Source organism: Pistacia vera, unplaced genomic scaffold (genome assembly GCF_008641045.1).
Source record: "Pistacia vera cultivar Batoury unplaced genomic scaffold, PisVer_v2 Contig143, whole genome shotgun sequence".
Lineage (NCBI taxonomy): Eukaryota > Viridiplantae > Streptophyta > Magnoliopsida > Sapindales > Anacardiaceae > Pistacia > Pistacia vera.
This window is the reverse complement of record NW_022195500.1, coordinates 1,132,882-1,158,217: the sequence shown is the minus strand read 5'-3', so window position 1 is coordinate 1,158,217 and position 25,336 is coordinate 1,132,882. Positions and strand designations below refer to the sequence as shown.

General features: G+C 36.3%; 2 pseudogenes; one reads left to right on the top strand and one right to left on the bottom strand.

Annotated features, from left to right (window-relative positions):
• Window positions 1-1,309: 1,309 nt before the first annotated feature.
• LOC116123579 lies at window positions 1,310-3,629 on the bottom strand (annotated as a pseudogene).
• Window positions 3,630-6,323: 2,694 nt separating this feature from the next.
• On the top strand, window positions 6,324-18,053 carry LOC116123576 (annotated as a pseudogene).
• Window positions 18,054-25,336: the final 7,283 nt, after the last annotated feature.

The window sequence follows — 25,336 nt, the reverse complement described above, 5'->3', positions numbered from 1 at the left end:
TTCTACCCATTCTATTTTTTCTTCCTCTTCCTCTCTTTTCTTCTTTTCTTGCTCCTCCTCTCTTTCTTCTTCCCTTTTCTCCCTTGTCGGAATAAGCTCCGAGGCGGCTGGATTTGTGGCGGTTTGTGGTGGTTTTTGGGTGGGTTTGTGGCTTGAGTTTGTGGTGGTTTTTGGGTGGGTTTGTGGTTGTTTTTGGATGGATTTATAGCTGAGTTTGTGGTGGTTTTTGGGTGGGTTTGTGAGTGATTTGATGTTGGATTTTGGGTGGTTTTGAGGCTGAACTTGTGAGCGATTTGGTGGTGGGTTTTGGGTGGGTTTGTGGCTGAATTTCTGAGTGATTTGGTGGTGGATTTTGGGTGGGTTTGTGACTGAATTTGTGAGTGATTTGGTGGTGGATTTTGGGTGGGTTTGTGACTGAATTTGTGAGTGATTTGGTGGTGGTTTTTGGGTTGGTTTGCTACTGAATTTGTGATTTGTTTGGTGGTGGTTTTTGTGTGGGTTTGTGGCTGAATTTGTGAGTGATTTGGTGGTGGTTTTTGGATGGGTTTGTGGCTGGATTTATGAGTGATCTGGTGATGGTTTTTGGGTTGGTTTTGTCACTGAATGTGTATATNGTGGGTTTGTGGCTGAATTTGTGAGTGATTTGGTGGTGGATTTTGGGTGGGTTTGTGACTGAATTTGTGAGTGATTTGGTGGTGGTTTTTGGGTTGGTTTGCTACTGAATTTGTGATTTGTTTGGTGGTGGTTTTTGTGTGGGTTTGTGGCTGAATTTGTGAGTGATTTGGTGGTGGTTTTTGGATGGGTTTGTGGCTGGATTTATGAGTGATCTGGTGATGGTTTTTGGGTTGGTTTTGTCACTGAATGTGTATATGATTTGGCGGTGGGGCTTTGGGGTTTAGAGGGATTGTGATGGTGGTGGATGAGTGGAAAGGTGGTGGGTGGTGGTGGGACTTCGGGGGGTTTCGGTCATAATGGTGTTGAAAGGTGGTGGTTAATGGTGATGGCTAGATGGTGGTGGTGATGGTGATGGTGATTTCGCCAGAATCAGACGGGTGGGCCTGAAATGGAAACCGTTTTGAGATGAAGGAAAAAGAAGAAGATGGGAGGTGTTGGCAGAGATGAAGAAGAAATGGGAAGGGAAAAGAGAAAAATACAATTTTAGCCTTGAACGGATAAAATAAAGGAAACGGTATCCATTTAAGGGTGGGAATCTGGAATTTATGAAACCAGTGATACCACTCTAGGATTTCAATAAACCTTGGGTGGGAACATGTCGTTTACTCTTTTATAATCTTATTTTACTGGAACTTTGGCAGAACAAAAGGAATTTATTAAAGAGAATAAAAGTAGGAACAAAAGTCCTACCATACATATAAAACCTTGACATTGGAAAGTCATATGTAAATGCGATTTACCCTTTACTTGTCAACTAATATGGAAGAAGATGGCCATATTACTTGCTATATTTGTGAAAGAAAGTTGAACATCATTGGACGTGGGCGACACTTAGCCTGCAGAGGTTGAGCCTTCTGTAAGATAAGTCTATCTCCTTCAGTCATGTCTGCCAACTTCTCGTTGATCCTCTCCCACTGAAAACACTGAAAAATTGTCCCAAATGTCAACCCAATCATCTGCATGGCTAAGCCCTCGCAGGGCATCCCCTCCTTCCACCTCTAAAAGGCATGAACTTAAACCCTTCTCTTGAACCTTCAATTCCCTCAAACCTCTCAGGCTTGAACTTTTTTGGATCCTCCCAAATTTTAGGGTCATTTTGTGTAGCCCACATGTTCACCACTAGCATTGTGCCACGTGGGATATGAAACCCTCCAACCATGCACTCTTTTGATGACTCGTGTGCTAATAGCAGAGGTCCTCCTAGGTACATCCCTGTGAGATTCAAAGAGAAAAACGAAAATGAAGTAAATCTATGTAACAGAAATTCGTCTCTGTTTCTTATTTACAGATACAAGAAGAAGACTCTTTTATATGAAATAAGAGAGACTCTAAAACGACAGCGTTTTAGAGATAAGAAGAGAAAGTGGAATTTACAACTTTACCCACTCTCACTCTTTTTTAACTTTGGTCAACAATCCCCATTGTCTCGTTTATAATGTAACGAAGATATGGAAGCTTAGCTAAGTCAGATTCATCAATCAGGTGATCATTTCCTACTTGATTGTCAATCCCCGTTTGTGCCTTTTTGAGGATATCTGGGTTATTTTGTAAAAGAGACATGGCCCATTCCATTATCATAGCTGATGTCCAAGGCGCTACAGCAAACATAATCTGTCCGAAATCATGACGACATAGATGTTATAGCTAAGGGTTTTATTGTAATTCACTAAAAAGTGTTTGATAAAATCATTTTAGAAGTTATTACAATTATATTATAATTGTAATAACTTATTTAATAAAAAAGTTTCCAAAATAAGTTCAGATTGTTTTTAAAAAGAAAAGCTATAAATAACTGATCTAGGCCTCTTCCCCAGAAGTTTTCAGGACTTGATTAAAATGAATTTTATATATAAAACAAGAGTGTGAATTAATTAATAATATGGATCGCCCCTAGGGGTTCCGCCAGCTGGTTTACCAGACCATTCCTTAGGTGGTCACCCGTGTTTAATCTTTTGGAGTGTAGACTGTGTGGTAGGGAAACAAAAATTAGAGTTAGGCTATGATCCACCCTATATCCTTTTAAAAAGAAAACAAAAATTAATAATATGGATCTTACCAGCATGAGGCCTCCAATTGTTTCATCCTTGTAATCCTCAGGTTCTGATTCTTGTAAAGACAACAAAACTTCAATCATTGGCTTCTTTCTCTCTTCAAGTAAATAATAATCATCACTGCACATTCTTTCTCTATGCTCTCCTACTAAACCTCGCATAAACCTTTCTCTCTTCTCTTGCAAGGCCGCCATCCTCTTCTCCAACCTTCCAAATCCAACCCTCCTTAAGATTGGAAAATAATCTAAAATATTTGCTTCAGCACCCAAGTGAATAATTTCATCAGCAATCTCTCTAAACCTCTTTTCCTCCTCTATACCAACTAATTAAGTTCTCACCATAGTACCTTTCCCCACCTATCATTCTCATCACCACGTTTAGTGACAACTCAAAGAACCCACTTCTAATCTCCAAGGGCTTATTATTTTCATTATCCAAAAGTCTGCGAACAAGGAATCTCACCTCCTCCATACGTATAAAGGAAAGAGTTTGGAGACGACTGGCGGATAAGAGTTCAAGTGACCAGATTTTCCTGAGTTTTCTCCAGTGGTTCCCATACGGCGCCCATGCGACATCGGTGCTGTTGTAGCCGAAGTATTTTCCGCCGAGTACATTAGGACGGTTGGCAAAAGTGATGTCATTTTTTGTAAAACATTCTTCGAGGGCTGATGGGGATGACACGAGGAGGACATTGCGAGAGCCCAACTTCAAAAGAAGTATAGGGCCATGATGGTTTGCGATTTTGGCCAAAGCTCGGTGGAGTGGTTTCTTAGTCAAGAGGTAAAAGTTACCTATAATGGGCAAAGAAGGGAAAGGACTTGATGGGAGGTTTTTGATTTTGTTTAGGAAGTGACTCGTTAGGAGGTATAGAGATACGAAGAGAGTAATGAAGAAGATCAACATGGCTAGTACTTCTGGTAGTGAAGAGCATGGCAAATTTTGTTTCAATTTATAGAGTACAGACTGAGGAAAACGACACCGTTTTTCACAAAAATCACATGCTATTGGTTCTAAACCGTAGGATTTTTGGTAAACTATGATGATTATTAATATTATTAAATTAAAAAAGAATCTTACCATATCAGTATGTGACATAATATATATATATATATGGGGTAGTATTCCTTTCTAATTTAATAATACTAATAATCATCATAGTTTACCCAAAAACTCAACTGATTCTGGCTATCAAAATTCAATCCAACACCTTCACTTGAACCATCGACCTCCACTTTACAAAATCCCTCTAACCTTAGAACTTGATAGCCCCACGTTCGCCAATCGTGACTCGCATATATCGTCGCGATTGGGTGATTTTTCTAGTTGATTCCAACATCCAAAATTCAATCTGAAACCACCTCTTGAACCACTGGCCTATATTTTACAAAACTCTTCTAACATCGGCACTTGGTAGCCCCTCATTCGCTAGCGGTCAGCTTAGGGATTTTGGGAACAATTGAAAGCGATAGCCTGGGCTCGGAGAAGGCCCCAGGTCTTGGTTAAACAAGTCGGGCTGGGCCAGGTTTCAAAATAGAGCTCACCGGAAAATACTTCAACTATAACAGCATAATATAAATTACAAGATTCATGTCATTATATAAACTATTATCATTTTAGAAGTTTTTGATTCAATGAAAATAACCAAGTGCCGATTCTGAACTATCAAATACATGGTAGTATGGTTGTTGAATTAATAGAATTGAGGGAAAAAAAAATGAATCATAAATTTGACAATTTGGAATTAGATGGACATAAAATATGATATAACAAAGAATGTTAGAATATGGAAGAAATAAAGGAATTCAAAGAGGTTTGATTTACGGCAGGATGTGAATAATAAGGAAACATAGCAAGGGTTGACTAAAGTTGACCAATATTAGTGGAATATTAGTGGGCTAAGCTGACTGTATTCTGTTACAGTCCAGTTCAATAAAGTTGGGCTTTCAGTTGTAAACAAGTTGTATATAAAGTACTGAACAGTACCTTTGTTATTAACGAAAAGATATACAATAAAAATATCAGCATTTTCTCCCCTAATTTTCTTTCCCTTTCTCTAGTTTTCATTCTCTGCTTTTCTTGTTTACTGTCTTTACTCATTTGGTATCAGAGTCATTGACAAACGTCACTAATGGCTGATTCCTCTTCAAATCCTTCCTCATTCAACAATTCGAACAAGATCCCAGACATTGTTAACCTCATCAACCCATCTTTAATGAATTCGCCCACACTTTCAACAATTTCACCAAAATTGAATCGGGACAATCATCGATTTTGGAAGTCCTAGATACTGTTTGCAATAGGAGCACACGATCTTGACGAACACTTGACTGGATTAATTCCATGCCCAACTCCATTCATCAGAGCTCAATCGGATACTTCAAGCTTAGAGGTAACCAAGAATCTAACCCTGAATATACACTTTGGAAGAAGACTGATAAAATGCTAATTATTTGGCTACTCTCATCCATATCAGAGTCCATGTTTGCTGTCATTTCCAAGTGTCAATTTGCCACTGATATATGGCTCACATTAGAGAAAGAGATCCTTACTGAATCTAGGGCTAAGACGTTACATGTTAAGAGTCTTTTACAAAATACCAGAAAGGAGAACATGAGCATGCATGACTACTTTCTTAAGATGAAAAGTTTTTCAAAAAATTTGTCTTCTAGTGGAGTAGTGATAACAGATGAAGAGCTGCTTAATTACATTCTGGATGGATTAGAGTCTGAATATGATGCAGCTGTTGTGAATATCACAACTAGGGTAGAGTCTAAGTTTGATCCCATATCTGTCCGAGAAGCATAGATAATTTTACAGAAACTTGAACTTAGGCTTGAAAAGGCAAACACAGTAATGAACTTTGTAGTTCACGGTGAATTCCATGGAGGTATTGCTAATGTTGCTGCTCTCTCAGTTGATAATGAGAACAAGAAAACACAATATGTGTCATTACCTATGCAACAAAACCCCACTCAAAGTCCTAATACCTTCAATGTTCCTAATTTTAGTTCTACCTTCTTTGGACCCAACCAAAACCAGGCCAATTATCCCCTGCCTCAAAATCAATTATATAATCAGCAGTTTCATGGAGGTAATTTTGGTAACAGAGGAAGAGGCCAAGGGGGTGGCAGAGACAAATTCATCTGCCAAGTTTGTGGAAAAACAGGTCATTTAGCTCTGAATTGTTACCACCGGTTTGATGTGAACTTTACAAGACATAACACCTCAATTAGAAGCAACTTTCACTCTCCTAGTTTCACCAGACAACCCTCATTCAACTCTGAAATTGGAAGTTCCGGAATTGGAAATTCTAGAACTGGAAGTTCCTACTATCCAGTGGGCAATCATGGTGCTCATCACTATGTGAATAATCCTCACTCGGGAGCTTCAGGAATGTCTTAAACACCTCCCTCATTTCATCAAACACCTGGATCCACAGTTAGACATGTTGATGGTCAACCAAACTCAACTGCTGCCCATACTACTTCTTATCTGCACAATCAGGCTTTGATGGCTCAAACACAGCTCCACAACTCTCATCATGTAGCCATAAACTAAATTGCCACACCTTCCACAGTACATGATGCTGCATGGTACATGGACTCTGGAGCTATAGACCATGTCACTTCTGATTTCTCCCAACTCACAGGAAGCACCAGCTATGCAGGCAGTGAACAACTTCAGGTTGGCAATGGTGAGCTTCTTTCTATTTCTCATATTGGTTCTGCTGATTTAAACTATCCATTTAGAACTCTGCATCTTAGGAATGTCTTGTGTGTCCCTCACATTACAAAAAACCTTCCTAGTGTTTCTAAACTGACTAAAGATAATCCTGTCACTGTTGAGTTTTTTATTGATTCTTGTGTGGTTAATGACAAGTTCTCCAAAGTAATCATTCTCAAAGGAATGCTTAAAGATGGATTATACCAACTTCAAGCTCTAGGTCACTCATTACCTACCTCTGCAGAAGAGTTGGATCATTCTGTTCAACTTCAGCATAAAAATAGTCCAGTCTTTTCAATAAATAAGTCATGTAATAAGTCTTGTAGCACCTCTTTTCCTACAAAAATGTTGCCTACACCACTGATGTCAGAACATGCTTTCAATAGTTGTAAATCTGCCTGTGTTGATTTTGTTAATCAAATCTGCATGCACTACACTAGACCACTTGTATCCAACACTGTAATATGTACTGATGATGCACCTATAATCAATAACACAAACTCTCTTCAATCATTTCATGTTTAGTCAACTAATATCATGTTGTGGCACAACTGATTAGGACATCCTAATTCCACCATTCTTGCAAAAGTACTTGACACTTTAAATCTACCACATCCTGTTAAAAATGATATAACATTCTGTTCTGCTTGCCAATTTGGCAAGTTACACCAATCCACATATCCTAGATCCACATATCATGCATCTAAACCACTTGAATTAGTTTATTCAGACCTTTGGGGACCTTCCCCTGTCACATCTCTCGAAGGCTATAGGTATTACATTCAATTCCTTGATGATCACAGTAGATTCACCTGGATTTTTCCTTTAAAGGTTAAATCTGAAACTTTAAGAATTTTTAAATAGTTTCATGTCCTAGTTGAAAAGCAATTCAACACATCTTTAAAATGTGTTCAAACCGATTAGGGTGTTGAGTATAGGAAACTAGTACCTTATCTACAAGAACATGGTATTACCTTTAGACATCCATGTCCTCACACTCACCAATAAAATGGTAGAGTGAAGAGAAAACATAGACAAATTGTGGAACAAGGACTGAATTTATTAGCCCAAGTTAGCATGCCACTTAAGTTTTGGTGGTTTGCCTTTCAAACAGCTGCCTATCTCACCAATAGACTACCCACCTCAGTGTTGTCCGATATTTCCCCTTTCCAAGTTCTATTTAAAACTTCTCCAAATTATTCCCTCATTAAAGTCTTTGGGTGTGCTGTCTATCCTTTCCTTCGCCCTTATAACAGTCACAAATTTAACTTTCACACCACCAAATACACCTTTATTGGTTATAATTTAAATCATAAGGGATACAAGTGCTTGGATACTTCTGGTCAAATTTATATCCATCAAAGTGTACAGTTTGATGAATCTGATTTTCCATTTAAAACATCTAATTTTTTCCGGTTCAAATCCTGCATCTAATTCCATAAACACTGAATCTATCTCTAGTTCATATATTCCTTCAGTTTGGCATATACCTGATTCTGTTTTCAGGATGTCTTCCAATCCTGTTTCATCTCCACTTTTGTCTACTTGTCCTTCCACACTAGGTCAATCAACCTCATAGGACATTCCCTCTTCTAGCTCACCTCTTTTATCACCTTCCCAATCTCTTAAATCTCATTTACCTCAGTCTTCAACCACCTCACAGTCCAGTCCAACAACTGCACTTAGTTTACCCTCTACTTCTCCTAACTCTACCTCATCCACATCATCTGTTTTATCACCTATCACTATTGGATCAGATGAGTCTTATGACACTGTTCCCTTTACTATTGAACTGAATTTTCTCAAGCCTCCACCACCTACCCTGAATACTCATCCCATGGTTACAAGGTCCAAAACCAGAGCACATAATACATGTCTAGTTTCACCTCTTTCCCTTGACACTAAAGAACCAGCTACTGTCATAGGAGCTCTATCACACCCTGCCTAGAAGGCTGCCATGCAATCTGAATTTGATGCCCTAATGTCTAACAAAACTTGCGAATTGGTTCCTGCTACTACTAAAATGCATCCCGTAGGCTGCAAATGGGTATTTCGAATAAAGTATAATCCTGATGGATCCATTCAAAGGTTTAAGGCAAGGCTTGTGGCAAAAGGCTTTCAACAAAATCCAGGAATTGATTATCTAGAAACATTCAGTCTAGTGGTTAAGTCACCCACAATCAGAGTTATTTTGAGCTTAGCAGTGAACAATGGCTGGGAAATTCAGCAGGTTGACATAAACAATGCCTTCCTAAATGGTGAACTTATTGAAAAGGTATACATGACTCAACCTGAAGGCTTTATTAGTTCCCAACATCCTCATCATGTGTGTAGGTTAGTTAAGGCTCTTTATGGTCTAAAATAGCCTCTAGAGCCTAGTTTGAACAGCTCAAAATAGCTTTTCTAAGCTGGGATTTTGTTCACTCAGTTGCTGATCCTAGTCTTTTTGTTTATCAAAAGATGGAGAAGACCATGTATGTACTAGTGTATGTTGATGACATCTTACTTACTGGAAATGACACCAATTTGCTGCATGAAACAATACATAAACCGAATACTTAGTTTGCTTTAAAGGTCCTAGGCTCTCTCAAGTACTTTCTTGGTTTTGAAGTCACTAGAACAACTTTCTATCTTCATATGAATCAGGAAAAATATGTTAAAGATCTCTTAACAAAGACTGGTATGCAGGATTGTAAACCATGTGCTACTCCAATGGCCATTGGCACCAAGTTAACTTTAGGAGACAATGATCTATATGAAAATGCAGCTCTATAGATAATGCGTGTTTACTACAACATGCAAATGTAGCAAGTATACTAGTCGCACAAAGTAATAAAGTGATGAGTGAGTATCGTTCCCACGAGGATAGTGTTACTAAGTACCGATTTCCCTAGTTTAAGTCCTAATTAAAGCAACAATAAATTGGATTGATGGAAAATTAACAACTAAATACAAGTTAACAAAATATAAATGAATAATAATGAAATCAAAGCAAAACCCAACAACTTAACTAATTAAGCAATGCTAAAAAAAAATGCTAGGGTGTTGATTTCACCTAAATACGCTAACGCAAATCATAGAATCTATTACCCAAGTTCTAATTCCTTGATTGAAAATCAAATTCCGTAAGTTGTAAAACATACCTTCTCAGGCTACATTTCCCTACTTATCCCTATTAAGCTTCCACACCAAACAAATTGAAGATTAATAGTTTAATGCCTTTTAAGCTTTATGGAATTCTATCTAGATTTCATAGATCACTAAACCTATCTCTAGCGTTTGCTAATCTACGGTATTTATCCCAAGAGGCACAATCACAAATCACTTCTCAGTCTCATTATGAACAACACACATTTGAATGGTGATCAAGCATCCAAAAGTCATTAAGCAAAGAGATAAACACTCAATCATGAAATTAAAACTCAAAGTAATTCAGTTCATATAAATTTGAATCATTGTATCAAGGTTGCATCAAACCCTAGCTAAACAACTCAGTTCATACTCAAAAACGAAATAAAATAACAAAAACAAACTGAATCAAGATTCATCATTGAAAAACAAGCAAAAGATGGAGAAATCTTCTCTAATTTGAAACTCAAATCTTCAATAATCTTCTCCTTCCATGAGCTGTCTCCCAAATGACGAACCAAGACTATTTTTCTTTCCTTTTCGCTCTAATTTATACCTCTTTCACTTAAGGACCAAGCCCTAGCAAGCCAAAACACGTCATTTTATTTTTACATCTGATGCAGGTTTCGCCGCGGTGAAGCTTTTTTCTCACCGTGGCGAAGACTTTCGGGCCAAATTTGAGCATGATATATTCTGAATCCGAAGAAGTGTTGCCCTTTAAATAATAGTTCTACTCGTTCAAGAATCAGAACAATCTGAGGTCTACAGCTCAAGTTATGGCAAAAATACTAAAGCATGTCCAAAGACATTTTTCTTCAGTTCCCAGCGTATTGTTCACGACTTCAAGCCAAGTTTTCGCCCTTGTCCAGTCAGAATTAGGAAAAACCCAAAACATGAAAGTTATACCTCTTCTCCTTAGCTTTTCAAAGCTTCTAAATTCAGGTCATTCCGAGTTTCCAAGCTCAAGTTAGACAATTTACGCTCAAAACTGTCATTTATGCTGAAATCATCGTTTAGGCCTGCTAAGACAAATTAATAGAATTAGGTAGCAATTATGGCCCAAATTGTATGAAAAGTATCCTAAATCCTATAAAAATTCAATGCAAAATCATAGTATAAAATATGATTATCAATATAGAAGTACAATAGGAGCCCTTTAGTATTTGACATTATCCAGGCCTGATATTGTTTACTATGTCAATAAATTAAGCCAATTTCTCAAGGCTCCTACACAAAATCATTGGTAAGCTTGTAAAAGATTACTTAGGTATCTTAAAGGGACCTCTAACTATGGAATTCTCTTTACTAAAAGCACTAGAATCAACCTAAAATGCTACATCGATGCTGATTGGGCTAGTAGTATTGAGGATAGGAGGTCCACACGCGGCTGCTATGTTTTCCTTGGCACTAACCTACTGCAATGGACTTCTAGGAAGCAGAAAGTAGTGGCCCTATCTTCCACCGAAGCTGAGTATAGAGCACTTGCTCAAGGATCCACTGAACTGGCTTGGTTTTGTAGTTTATTCTCTAAACTTGGTTTTTCTTTATCAGAAATTCTAATTATTTGGTGTGATAACCAAAGTGCTGGTTCTCTTGCTTCCAATCCAATGTTTCATGGAAGAACTAAGCACATTGAACTTGATGCACACTATGTTAGAGAACAGGTTACTTCTCACAATCTCAAAGTCCATTATGTGTCAACTGAACACCAGAAAGCAGACATCTTTACAAAGGCTCTGCCAACCTCCAGGTTTGAAACTCTAAGACACAAACTGACTGTACAAGCTCCACCTTCCTCTAACTCAGTCAACTCAACATCTAATACTTAAATTGTTACAATTCAATGAAAGTTTTGATGATCTGAATAACTGTGTAGTCATTGCAAAATTCTGCAAAACAAGTCTTATGGCTGTAAAGTGTAGTTACAGTTTGTGTAGTTATAGTCTGCTATGCAGTCTTTCTATTTTTTATTATATGAAAAGTTGAAGTTTGTCATGTAATTGTTTTCTTTGTAATATGAGAAATTGTAGTTTGTTATTGATAGGATGAAGAAGAATCTTCTTCTACAAGCTCAAGAAAACTAATAAAGCAGAGAAAGAAAAACAGAGAGCACAAAAACTGAAAAACTGAATAATTCTTTTTTCTAACTATACAAGATACACGTGATGAGCTTATAAGCAAGTATTGCATGACTAGAGTAAACGACATCGTTTTTACAATTAGCTTTTCTCATTTAGCTAATTTCCACTTTTGTCCTTCATTCTATCATTCCCTCATAAACCATTCTCTACTTCTGCTATACCATTCTTATCTTCATATTCTCTTTTCATCGTAACATTCTCTGCACTTTCTTCACATCTCATCTGCAGTTCTTCACAAGACAAAAACTCTAGCAAATAACAACTTTAACTGACTTCTTTCTCCAGCAAACAACAACTTTAACTGACTTCTTTCTTCATTAGTCTTTCTTTCCCACTGATTTGCATCTCTCAAATCTCCAGCAAACAACAACTTTTCCTGATTTCTTTCTCCAGCAAACAACAACTTTAACTGATTTCCTTCTTCATTAGTCTTTCCCTCCTATTAATTTTGCAACTTTTAATAACGAATCTGCAACTTTTAACTTTTCCCTTAGCCACTGAAATCTATGTCCAAACAAGGGTTTTGTTAGTGTATCTGCCAGCTGATACTCAGTACCCACTTACTGCACACTAATTTGTTTATCAGCAACCAACTCTCGGACGTAATGCACATCTATTTCAATGTGTTTTTTGGATTTTTAGCTTATATCCTCCATGGTGATTTAACAAACTGAATATTGAAGTCTTGTATGTATAGGTGTGAATGTGTAAGTTTATGGTGATTATGAGTAGAGTATATACAGAAGTGCGTGAGATTTTTATACTTTTTTCATAGTTTACATTGTAGATGGTTGTGCAAAATCTTTTGATTTTGTCATTGATGAAGTGGCCAATTCCCATTGTACTCTAGGTGTTTTGCTTTGTTTTGTCTTTTAAGCCTGGGGTTTTGGAGGTAGAGATGTTAGGATCTAGTGATAGTTATATTATTTGGTTGAGATATCATCTAACCATCTCCACTTTGCTTTTTCAAAATATTTATAATTAGATGAAGGAAAAAGGAAAACAAAAAGATCTCTTGATTTCTGCATCATTGCAGTTTAAATTTCTCCATGATCTCCTTTGTGAATGTTGGAACTGAGCATCATATTGCTGCTACCTTATTGCGGCTTAGGTTGATTAAGAAACATTTGGTAGTTTGAAATTTTAATATATGCATTTTTCTTTAGAAGCAATAACCTTAGGTGATGCATTTAATGCAATCTTTCTTTGATTTCATTGAGCAGGTTCATAGCAAACTATTGACACTTATAGCAATCATTTTAGAGTTTGGTGCACTAATTTGGTATGTTGAACCACTTACATACTCTTCCATTATGAATATATCTTCTATTTAATCTCACTCACACCACATTGGAGTTTGAACCTTCAAGGATTAAAATGATCATCTTCAAGCAAGAGAGAGCTATATGTAAGTTGATCATCTTTCAATTATCGATATAAAGTCTCTTCTGATATATGTTATGTGTTGTGATCAGGATTAATGAAAAGGAGTTGTGAAAAGGAGTAGCTTTTCTTGCATACATATGCTATGGTGAGATGGTGTACATGGGGTGTGCATTTTTTTGTTAGTTATGCACAGATAGATAGCTGGTGGGGAAAATGTGGGTGCATGCCTTTTTTTTTTTTTGGTTATGCACATGTGATAGTGCATTTTGGATTTTTAATGCTCATCATGCATAAAAATCCATGTATGGACTATATATATAATATATATGAAAATATGATATTTGATGTTAGTGATCAGATTTTTATATTGTGTCAATTATTTTATTGATGTTGAATGTATAAACTAGGTCAATACGAAATGCTCTAAAAAAAAACACATTCTACAACTAATTTTTTAGTAACAAAAAGTAATTTAGCATATTTGCATTCCGCTTAAGGTCAATACGAAATGCTTTAAAAAAAAAACACATTCTGCAACTAATGTTTTAGTAGCAAAAAGTAATTTAGCATAATTGCTTCCACATTCGGCCTCTAAAATGATTAGGATTAACCATCAAATTTTGGTCACCAAAAAATACCTTCGTCCACTAATAAAATAGTCACAAAAACCTTTTAGATTTTACATTCAGCGTCTAAAATGATTAGAATTAACAACTAAATTTTGGTCATCAAACGATACATTCATCCACTAATAAAATAGTCGCAAAAACCTTTTGGATTTCATATTCAGCGTCTAAAATAATTAGAATTAACCACTAAATTTTGGTCACCAAAAGATACATTCGTCCACTAATAAAATAGTCGCGAAAACCTTTTGGATTCCACATTCAGCGTCTAAAATAACTATAATTAACCACTAAATTTTGGTCACCAAAAGATACATTCGGCCACTAATAAAATAATCGCGAAAACCTTTTGGATTTCATATTTAGCATCTAAAAGTATTACAATTAACCATCAAATTTTGGTTACTAAAAGATACATTCGTCGACTAATAAAATAGTTGCGAAAACCTTTTACGAAATTACCCTTACACCTTTAGCGTCTAATTTTTGTGGCATTCGCGACAAATTATTAGACACTAAAAGGTATATTTTGCAACTAATTGATTAGTCGCGATACTATTTTACCAAATTACCCTTGAACAATTAGCGTCTAAGCGGGGAACTATTTTAACCATCAATTAGCGACTAATTTGCTAGTCGTTAAAAAAAAACTTTCCGTGTCTAACCAAAAATTTAGACGCACATACATTCTACGACAACGATTCTATAACTACGTGGCGACTACGAAATTTAGGCGCGAAATATGGCTTAGTGTCTAAATTTGGCTTTCTGTGTCTAATTTTGCTAGACGTCGAAAGGCATTTTTCTTGTAGTGACCCAAACGGTGGATTTTGACCTCGAAAACGACCTTCAACTAGCTAAAGTTTGTTGCCACGTTGACTTACTCGAAATAAGCTTTCCATGACTTACTCGAAATAAGCTTTCCAATGGTATCTTACAGCCCCGTAACTCTGCCCGATCAAAAGTTATGACTGTATGAATGGGACATGCTCATTTAGGGTATTTAGACTTTACGCATAAACTTCTGACGTTCAACCCGCTCTATAAATTCATCCGCCAGATGTTCTATGTCATTATTTCACAAAAAGACAGGGCCTATAAATTTTTTTCCAACGTGTGATAAACAAGGAGGAAGGCCATGTTCCATTTCACATGCTGTTGGCAGAATCCACAACAAACTTGTGATAAAAGAGTTTTAGACTTATTGCTGTACAAATTTCACAGTCGAAACGATATTGATTTCTCTTGGGGTCATTTTCATAGTTGAATTTGCTTATAGACTAAAAGAAAAAGTGTATCACCTTGAGTTATTCTGGATTCCTAATGGATTTCTTGGGATAAGAATCTTACCACATAAAATTAATTACTGTTGCTGTTGTATCATTATGATATCATAAATTTTCTGGTAATTAATATATTTACAAACGGGAATGCTAAATATATAAAGTTGGAATCCTAAATTTACATCCCAATTGAAAATCAATTTGGCAACGCTTTTTTAATTATAGAATAATAGGATAAGTGAAGTAATTTATTAACTCAACTGCTAAATGGATTGGTAGCATTACTCATTTACAAAAGGATATGGTCAATATGAACACATGAAAATAGCCTGTCAGAAGATGATCTGAGAGCTTGAACACATTAAAATAGCCTATCAGAAGATGATCTAAGAGCCTAGTAAATATGGAACACGTTATTCACCAGTCAGAATATGATCGAATGCTTTCTATAAATAGGGTCCATTTGAGCCTTTGATTAGCACAAGTTGGTCATCTATCTTCATTTACATTTCCATGAACTCATCAATGGCTTTGCAAACTCTTGTACCTGCACTGAACTCCTCCAAATGCTTTCTACTATCATCCGCAAATCCCCCCTCTAAAATATTTGTTTATGATTTTTCTGCTTCTCCCAGCAATATTATTAAGCATTCTGCAAACTCACTACAAGCATCAAGGAGGCTGCAGCCATGTTTAGCATCTAGAAGCAACCAAGAAACTTATCGTCCAGTGGCAAACTTTGCCCCAACCATTTGGAAAGACCCCAACATCTTCAATTCTAAAATACCTCAGTCGGTATAATTAATTTACATTAGTTTCCTTTCCATGCCATATTAATCTTCATGTTTTAGCAAATTGATTGGTCCTCGTTAAGTTAAATAATTAATTTCGAATTCTTCAGTAATTTTTTGAGATATGAATATTCTATTCTCTATGTTTTACTAAATTCTAACGTATAAATTTATGTTGTTTTGGTTTTAGGAAATTGAATCAAATGATAAACTCGCTGAAGAGCTAAAGCAACAGGTGAAAGAAATGTTAATGGCTTCGACGAGTGATCTAGTGAGAAAGTTTGTTTGATTGACTCTATATGTCGTCTTGGTGTGTCATATCACTTTGAGACGGAAATTGAAGAACAACTAACTCAAATTTTTGAAGCACAACCTAACCTTGGGGATGATAATGATTATGATCTCTACACTATTGCTCTTTTATTTCGAGTTTTTAGACAATATGGTTTCAAGATTTCTTGCGGTAAGTACCTCTTAATTTGTATCAATGCATGAACATTCGTATATATGTGAATTGTAGAAATATATCTTAGCTGATAAAAACTGATTAACAAACTACAATTGATTGCTAATCAGCCGTGTTCAACAAGTTGAAGAATAGTGATGGTATGTTCAAGGAAAGTTTAACCAACGATGTAAGAGGCATGCTGAGTTTATATGAAGCGACACATTTGAGACTACATGGGGAAGAAATTCTTGAGGAGGCCCTTGATTTCACAACCTCTCATCTCAAGTCCTTGGCCGAAAAATCAAGTCCTCATTTAGCAAAACATATAATGAATGCCCTTGATTTGCCCTTGCACCAAGTTATTCCAAGATTGGAAGCACGCCAGTACATCTCTTTCTATGAAGAAGACCATGAATTTAGAAATGAAACTCTACTCATGTTTGCAAAGTTAGATTTCAATAAGGTACAATTGCTACACCAACAAGAGATGAAATATCTTACAAGGTAAATATTATATCTATCACTTTAGTTATTTTTACTCTGAAGAAGTTCTGAACATGATGAATCAACTTTTCTGCAATCTTATTGCAGATGGTGGAAGGATTGTGACTTGGCATCAAAATATCCTTACTCAAGAGACAGAATTGTCGAGTTCTACATGTTGTCGATAGCAGATTATTTTGAGCCTCGTTTCTCGATTGCCCGGATGATAAATACTAAAATTATAACGATTCTTACAGTTATGGATGATACATATGACGCATATGGTACAGCTGAAGAGCTCCAAAGTTTCACAGATGCCCTAGAAAGGTTTTTATTAGTATATTATTAGTCTTAACAAATCTAATCTTACACATTTTATAGGAGCTTATTGTCATCCACATATCTAATTTGTAATTAAAATCTTTGATAATTTTAGGTGGGATTCTAGTGCGCTAGTTGATTTGCCAGAATATATGCAAGCTCTTTATAGCGCTATCTTGAATCTTTACGATGAATTGGACGAAGAAATGAGCAAAGAAGGAAGATCTTATAGTGTCTCATTTACGAAGGATAAAGTAATCAACATTCTTTCTCTATTACTTTTGTCTTATATACAAGTTTAGATTGTCTCTACTCAATAGTTGCATTAGTTGGTGTTTATCTATTTATTTATTTTGTTAATAAACAGCTGAAGGAGATTGCCAGTGCCTATCTGCTCGAGGCCCAGTGGTTCCATGAAGGAATTGTCCCATCATTCGAAGAACGTCTGGAAAATGCAATAGTCACTGGTGGTTGTTTTTACGAAACGGCGGCATTATTTGTGGGAATGGGAGAAATTGCAGGGATTAACGAATTTTAATGGCTACAAAACTTTCCGAAAATCGTTAGAGCTGCATATTCAATTGGCCGTCTCAAGGCTGACATCATATGCCACAAGGTAGCTAGAACTACTACTAATGTGAAGCTCATGTATTTCTATCTTATAACGTTTAATTAATTTCACGTTTTTGTATTCTCATTAATTAGTTTGAACAAGAGAGAGGACATGTTGCCTCCACTGTGGAGTGCTATATGGAGCAATATGGAGCCTCGAAAGAAGAAGCAATTAAGGAGTTTAACACAATGATTTCAAATGCATGGAAGGATATAAACGAGGAATGCATGAAGCCAACAGTTGTCTCCATGCAAATTTTACTCAGAGTTGTGAATATTGCACGCTTGGTGAATGTCTTCTACAAGAACAGAGATGGGATCTCATTTCCAGAGTGTTTGAAAGATTACATCACCAAACTCTTCATTGAACCAATCCCTATCTAATCGATTTGTTTTTACATATCCATGATATGTTTCTTTCAAGTTGATGGAGCGCTTAAAATTAAATAAAATATTCTATAAGGGCGGCTTCAAAATAAATTTAGTAGTTATCCAAGATGAAATTTTTATTATGTAATCTGTACTAGTGTCTCAGCTCAATCGAGCAGTATTTGATATTTAATAAATCAAGTAGTTTTTATGATCGATGAACGATGGCAATCATTTCCAGCTAAAGTAAATTCAAGAACCATCTTAAAATGTTTATTCGCAACACAGTATCCTCCTGTTAGATAAGGGAGTGATGAAAAGTAACTTTGCAAACAGTTTATCTTTCTAAGGATTTCCCATGGCAAGGATCGTTTTTAGCTTATCAGCCTTTGATCCAAGGCATGATTGGAGGTTGCCACAGAATTGAACTAAGTTTTTGGGCTATTCACATGTGAGATTAAACAGAAATTGGGAGGTTGAGTGCAATAATTTTATATGGGCAGAATATGTATATATATGTTGATCTTAAAGACCAAAGTTTGCTTAATTATGACTTTTGATATTTCTGTGAAATTCTGACAATGTGAATTCCCGAAAATTCTATCTATGCTATGGGTTTGCAATTGAAGCTCAATTCCAGATATTTAATTTAGACTTCTTGAAGATTGTTTAAAAAATTATTTCACCCAAAAAATTTAAGTATTGGAATTTTTATGAATTTTTGAAATCTTTTTTGTGATCCTGGAATTTTAGCCCCTATTTGTTTCACTCTTTTGAATTATTTTTCTGTTGTCCTATTTGGATTAAAAAACAGAATATGTGTTTGTTAACATATTGAGATCATTATTCTGAAGATTAATCAGAATCAAATAAGATTTTTTCTATTAAAAATGAAAAGAGGGGGAGACTTGTTTTCTATTATTCTATTCTAGTCAATTCAAAATCATTTTTCCAACCCTATTCAACTAAAAACAATTACCTTTCACTCATTCCAATATGAAAATTAATCCACTCAAGACCACCACAATTTGCAGTCATTGAGGGAAAGGTGATAGTGAGGATGCCTAGCTTAGCATCAAGGCAAGGAACGGTGGTTTGGACTCGACAGTGAGTATAGGATCAGGGGATCTACTGTAGGGGAAAGGAGGTGCTACAAGGGTGTAGTTGGCACAGGAAGCCACGTCCAGGGGGACGCACTTCATCTTTGCTAAGAGTGCTCATGAGGGAGTTGAAGCATCGATTTTCAACTAGTCTTGGGGAAGACCTCGTCTGGGCTCAAAGGGAGTCAAGACTTAAGGAAGTTAATTGGGTATGCTTACTCGAAGTGCAGGTGAAGCAAGTGGGAGGAGTTCCAGGCTGAGTCCATAGGTTGGGCGTTAGGAGTTGGCCGGTCGTGCGCCGATCTGGTCATTTCTGGCAAGATCCATAGTGGATCTAGCTGAAAAGGCCAGATCCAATCGGTCGTGCACCGTTCTTACTATTTTCAGCTATCGACCGACAGTGGTGGTCGACAGTGACTTAGGTGGGTGGGGGTGTTTTTTTTTAATTTTTAAACTTTTATTGTGGGGGTTTTTAACTAAATTAACAAATATAGGGAGTTAAAAATAATCTAAATATTCTCAAAAAATGTTTTCCAAAAATGTATCAAATAACTTTTCAGCATTTTATTCAACTCTAATATAATTTTAAGATATTATACCAAACACATTCTCAGAATCCTACCCCATTCGATTTAATCCAACTTAACTTAAAATACTTTTTTAGAATATCATTTTTCAAATAATCTACCAAACAGACCCTTATGTTTTCTACAGAATGCATTCTTAGGAACTAATTTGATACACCTATACTCATCCAAAATTAGTGATTTTAAATTCTGGTGATTTCATCACGTGTCTTGATTAATTCTGGGAAGTTTTATGAATTTTCAATTAAAGGTTAATCTGATATGAATTTTCCAAGACAATGATATCAATTTTGAAATCAATTTGGCAGTTTTGAAAAAAGATTAGAAGAAAATCACGATTGAAATAGTTTTTTATTCTGAAATGACTTGAAAATATTACTGGATTAACGTATATGTGTTTAAAATGCCCCATTGAAAATTATAACTTGATTGGGTGCATGGAGTTTTTATGAAAATTTCGAGAGTGATCAACATTTTGTTTTGAGGATAGTTGTAGTTAAAAGTAAGTTAAGTTTAAGCATTTGTATTTGAGATGTTCGATGATATTAATATTGATGTGTTACCACAAGGAGACCTCTGTATGAAGAAATTATTGGATTTTGTATACCAAAAGACAAGCGGGGAGCGCCGATAAGAGGACCACGAACCTTCTTCGGCTTAATGGTTGAACATCAAAAGTTGTGAGTGGCAAAAACTAAGATTTTCCTTCAAATTCAAGCTTGCGTGTTTAAATTGAAATGATCATTGCAATGGGTTTGAAAGTTTGTGCTGAATTAATGTGTTGAGTTTTTTTACTTGAAATTGTTGATGGAATTTACATGCAAGGAGTGTCATTGTTTTCAACAGGATTGCATGTGTTAGACAAGCTTGCCATATGCTTCAAACCTGGTAACTGTATGCCGCGTTTCTGCATGAAGAATTAAATATCAGAGATAAAACATTTCCAATTGGCTGCTTTTTATTCACTAAATTAAGTGCAAAGGAGATTTACCTCGAGATAAATCATGTCNTTGGTCCAGAAACTGAATACATAATATCGAGAGTAACCGAAGGTTGACACTATTTCTATGCCTTTGTCTCGTCGAGATAACGTATGATGAAATGATCGAATTGTACGGTAACCATATCGTTGATAGGTAGTTACTTTGCTGAATCCAAATCTATCGGGTGGCCATGATGCCTTGCTAGGGGCCAATCTTGGTCTGTGTATTAGTGAGACGATTAATTAGTGTTAATCGCGATACTATATATTATCGGTATGATGAGGAGCCTATGGGTCACACACATAGAAGATAATTTAAGACTTAGGAAGTAAGAAGGGAGTTTTCGTTCTTTTTAGGTAAAATGGTATTTTGGTAATTTCACAGTGCAATTAAATTTGCTGAGATCGTAGCCTTTTATTTAATTTTTAGAAAAATTAAATAAGTGAAATTACATTTAAATATGTGTTAGCATATATTTAAATAAATTATCATTATTGTTAAATGTTAATATATATATATTAAATATATATTAATTGATTTTAATTGAAGATAATGATGAATTAAAGTAAATATCTAATTGGGAGTGTTTGGAAACAAGAGGTGTTTGGGTTGGAGCCCAAGCCTATTCCATATGGGAATAGGGCAATTAAAATGTTACTATAAAAGAAATGTTTTATTTGTAAAAAGTCAGGAGATTCATTCATTTCATATTATCATTAAAAGAGAAGAGCTACAGCCCCTTGAAAAACACTTTCACGCCAGTTTTGGTTTTTGCCTAAAATCAAATACATTTAATTTCTTCTTGATTCTTAAGGCTAAGGAGGATCTAGCAAATCCCTCCTTAGTTCCTTGCGATTGTCTTCGTGTGGACTACGTTGGTTCGATCCTACACTTGGGTCGGTAGCAAAATATGTTCAGAGACAAACTTGGAGGAGCCTCTAAACGGGCATATGATTCCTTAAACCTTGAAAAGATTTTTTCTGCAGATTAAATTTATATTGTATAAACTGTGATTTTTGTACCTGGATCTTGGTTCTAAGGAACGATCCATGTTGTTTATGTTTTTTTTTCCATTGCGTAACTGGGTCGTTTACTAACAGTGGTATCAAAGCCTCGGGTATCAAATTTTTACAGTTTATTGTATGAACAATAACATGTATTTGGTTGATAACATGTTATTTTTTAAAAATCTGCAAAATCTGCTTTTGGATGATTGATTCAAATGATAAATTGGTTTAATAATGTGTTGATGGATGTTATATTGGTTGGTTGATGTCTTGGTTGAACATGTGTGCATTCGATTTGATTTGGATTCGTGTTATTACACAAAAACTGCAAAAACGCGAATTGTTCATATTGGGGATTACGTGCTTTCTGGAAATTTTCGCTGCGGCGATGTGGCTGCTACCCCAATATTGTGCTTTTCGCGAATGGACCAAAATACAGTTTTTAATAACCTATAAAGCCAATGATCATTTTGCACATTTAAGAGGGTAATTAATAAATAACCCACCCGATTCAAAAATTGATTGTTTTTGAAATTTATGCTATGTACTTGTTTGTATATTGCATGGTGCCCGGTACATGAGCCTTAGACCTATGATGAATGTTTTTAAAATATTTTTGGGTATGTATGGTTGTATAATTTATTAAATAGGGCCTGCATGTCCGGCCTTTCTCCTCTTCTCAATGTACATTCTCTTCTCATCTCATTCCCTTCCAATGTAAATCGAGGTTTCTAAATTTGTTGATGTAGAATTAGTTTAAGATTAATTTTATTGTAAATTTAGAATGATGTGTTTGTAATGTACTTAAAGATGGAGCAAAGGACGCGGCAACCATACTTGAAGACTCAAGATATTTATTACAGGACCCCTAGGTGACCCACCGATTCCTCTAGGCTCAAGGAAATCGGTTTTAGTTGGGCCATGTACCGGCACGTTTTAATATTGTGTTTAGAATGCATGCTAAGGTTGAATGTTGAATAACATGCCAAACAATTTCATTCTAACAAAGATAATAATCTGGTGAGACATTAAATAACAAACCCTCAATTAAAGGATATTAAGTCACATAAGCCTTCCATCACTATGGTTTTAATCAAACCACTGTTCGTCGAAACCTTGTTCGCCAAAGCGAAGGGTACATTTCTACCAGTGGGAGGTTAAAATGCATTGGAGTTTTCCTTAATGGTGATGGGTCTACTTAAAATGACAGTTTTGCTTGTTCGCCAAAGTGAAGGTTGATAAACGCGTCATAGGCATAGTAGAGCAGTACACATATTATGTGTACTTGGTGACATGTAGTGTCCACTCTACTGATACTGAGAATCACACTTGAGGACAATGGTTGGAGCCATTGGATTGTGTGATTGGCTTGTTGGCTTTCTCACATTTGAGGTTGATAGTAGGAGCTATCAACTGGTGTGGATTAAGTTTTTTGGCCTACCTAATCAACTCATTTTGGCTTGTTCACCAAAGCGAAGGTTTGAAATGGGAAGGATGAGATCTCGGTCCACTAGGAAAGTCAACAGGCTTTCCCGAGTTAATAGCGAGGGCTATTGACTTGAGTAAAATAATGGGAGTATCGTTTAATAAAAGACCATATTAAATAATAATGAACCTTATAATGACTTTATTTTTCTGCAATTGTAGATTCACCAAAAATGAGCATTATGAACCTGCAACCGATAATCGAGAAAGAAAAATGGTTAGATGGATCCAATTTCTCAGACTGGTATCGTAATCTTCAGATAATACTTAAGTCAGAAAAGAAATTGTATATCCTTGAAAAGCCATACATGGCTGAGCCTGATCTTGATGCCACTCAGGAAGTAAAGGATACTTATCAAAAGCGTTCAATGCAGAAAAGATTTTTTCTGCAGATTAAATTTATATTGTATAAACTGTGATTTTTGTACTCGGATCTTGGTTCTAAGGAATGATCCATGTTGTTTATGTTTTATTTTTTGCTGCGTAACTGGGTCGTTTACTAACAGGTAGAATGTTACCTCCAATTCCCTGTATGTTCGACAGAGCCAAAAATTCCCCCCCACTGATCGGAGTACGCCGATTACCCCCTGAACCGTACAAGATAGTTACCACCTGACTTTCTAACTTCACTTCTTTTTTTGGTCGTTCCGCTCTGTTGATCGATGAGTATAAGAGATATGTAACCCCCCGAAGTTATTTACATAATGGTTCCCGCTTCCTACCCATAGTTAGCATGTATCTCCCCGTGTCATACTTGAGTATCACATCGCAGACCCCCACCCCAACTCTATCTTCCTTATCAGTGAACCGGAACATAGTGCATAGGTACTCTTCAATGCAGCGGGGACGAGACGACGTGACATACTACGATCACGTACAAAAGTGCTGCCCTTCGGCTCGGCAATATGGACCCTCTCAACAGCTCCCGTTCCTTTATGAGGTCCTATCGGGATAGGTAGGCCTAAGCCTTTCCCTTCTCCCCGACCGAGTAGTAGTTCCCCATGGCTGAAAAATAGGAGTTTAGGCCGTAAAAGAAAGGCATCGGCCCCCCTACTGGGATTTTGCTTTCCTTATCTACGTGCGCACTGCATCAGCACTGGCAAAAAATAAGTCGGCTTTACTGAAGAAGAAGTGGCAGCCGGGTGCTTCGGGTGTCAGGCCGAGTTTACCATACCTTCTATTACGTGACCGTAATATTTTGTTACGTTCCGCCGCTGTTTCGCCAGAAATAAAAGGTTTCACACGAGCTCTCGTTCTACGGCATGGTGGCATGACCGATAGGGGATTGGCTCCGAATGTAGATAGGGTCAAATCCGTAGGGGTTATGCAAATACATAGGCCCCTTCCCTTCTCTTTTGGATGAATGGGGTGCAAGAATCAGAATTGAAATGAGGAAGTTATGATGCGTTGAAGATGAGACTTAAAACTTGGAAATTCTTCAAGATGAGCATGCTTCGATGTTTTGATCATAACTTAAGCTGTAGAAATCAAAATTTGATGATCCTTTTGGCGTTGGAAAGCTTATTCAAAGAGATACAAAGTTTGTGCTGATGACTTTGCCAAATTCTAAAGGTTAAAGACTCGTAGGACAGAAAGAACAATCGTCCTAGTGACTGTTTCTGTCGCTGCAGCGATGGATTTCAGGCTTGTTTGGGTTATTTTATTTTCCTAGTCTGAATTTGAATTGCTTAAGACATTTAATTATTTCCTAATTAACCTTCAAACCCTAGCACTATAAATAAGGGTCTTTATTTAGCTTTTAGAGAGATTAGAGAAGGAGAAAGGGCGGCTACTATTTTGGAGATAAGAATTCTTGCAGTTTTCGTTCACCAATTAGAGAAGTTTTCTATTCTCTTTCTTGAACTCATTTTATTGAATACAATGGTTGTTTTTAGTATTGCAATTATAAACTAAATTTCTTTTCTAGGGCTAAAGATGTAGCCCAATTTATGAATATGTGTTGATTTTATTGTTGTTAATTTTAATTGAGCATTAATTCTAAGTTTTATTATTGTGTGTAATGCTTTCAATTCTTATGGATCTAAGAGTTGAATGATATCATGGTTTGGGTTGAGATCAAGAGATGAAACCTACTTGGTATAGGGTAATAAAACCATAGATTGAGCGAACGCTAGA